This window comes from Penaeus monodon, chromosome 29 (assembly GCF_015228065.2).
Source record: "Penaeus monodon isolate SGIC_2016 chromosome 29, NSTDA_Pmon_1, whole genome shotgun sequence".
In the NCBI taxonomy this organism is placed as follows: domain Eukaryota; kingdom Metazoa; phylum Arthropoda; class Malacostraca; order Decapoda; family Penaeidae; genus Penaeus; species Penaeus monodon.
Window position 1 is genome coordinate 30,617,883 of NC_051414.1, and position 1,070 is coordinate 30,618,952.

Below are 1,070 nucleotides of genomic sequence, written 5' to 3' on the forward strand. Positions count from 1 at the left end.
CGGTGTCGAGGATAGGAACTTACTCATAAGTATTACAGCAGGCATGGTGTTTCGTGTGACGTTTGTGTATGGTACCTTTCATCAAAGAAAGTGGTCGCCTCGTACCACGAAAATCCTATTAAAGTAAACATATATAAAAAATAATGATAATAACCTTTCATCACTTCTTGTTGTGTATTGACCTGAGCTCTTGGTACTCTCGTGCCCGAGTTTCACTTAACCACACTGAAACAGCGGCCTCCCTGTGGTCCTGTTCCACTCTGGTTTGAAAAGTAGTAGGGTTCATTCAAGTACAGGCAGATAGTGCACTGAATAAATGTAAATTGAATTAGCTGCAGTGTTTCTCTTTTTATTTCCCCTTTGTCCCAGGATATCTATCGACGTATGCTCTACAATGCAATTACATGCGGAAAAGTGATTGCTTAAAATGTGAAAAAAACAGTTCAAATATGTTTCGACAGTGTAACTTTTTCAATGGCAAGAACAAATGAATTAATAAATGTGACAAAAAATATTAACAACTAAAAAAGTTTTCAAAATCACTTACATCAGTTATCTGAAAAGCAAAAAGAAAAGAATAGGGAAATTCATGTTTACAATTATGGAAACCTTGGTAAAAGTTACTTTACTAACTAGATATGAAGCAAAAAAGTATGATCAAAAGCAAATTCATTAAAACCGAAAATTGACTGGAAAAAATAAACAATGATAGAAATCCCAACAAACGTGAGTTTTATATATATTTTTTAAATGGTTGAGAAAAATAATATTCCCAGCTGCACAAATTCTAGTGTAAACATTTTACCTCGAACAAAATACATTTTCAATTCAATCATCATACAATAGAATTGAATATATCGTAAATATATTATGCTTCCCACAAGCTAATAAACAACACAGCCAAAATGATTCAGTTCTGGTCATGTAACTGAATGACGAAATTGCAATGTTTCGTTGTTATCACTCTTTATATTACCATCAATAATACAGTAACAGATTTTCAAAGGAAAATCTTGATTGCACGGATGAATGTTATTCGTAAACAGAGTGAAACGATGGAAGGACAAAGC

The 1,070-nt window shown here is 33.1% G+C and overlaps 1 protein-coding gene across 1 annotated transcript in view; it reads left to right on the plus strand.

Annotated features, from left to right (window-relative positions):
* Positions 1-333, plus strand: part of LOC119592142 (ITG-like peptide) — a gene marked incomplete in the record, with an annotated part of 137,509 nt that extends 137,176 nt beyond the window's left edge. The window contains 1 exon segment of the mRNA XM_037940960.1: positions 1-333.
* Between the last annotated feature and the right edge of the window lie 737 nt (positions 334-1,070).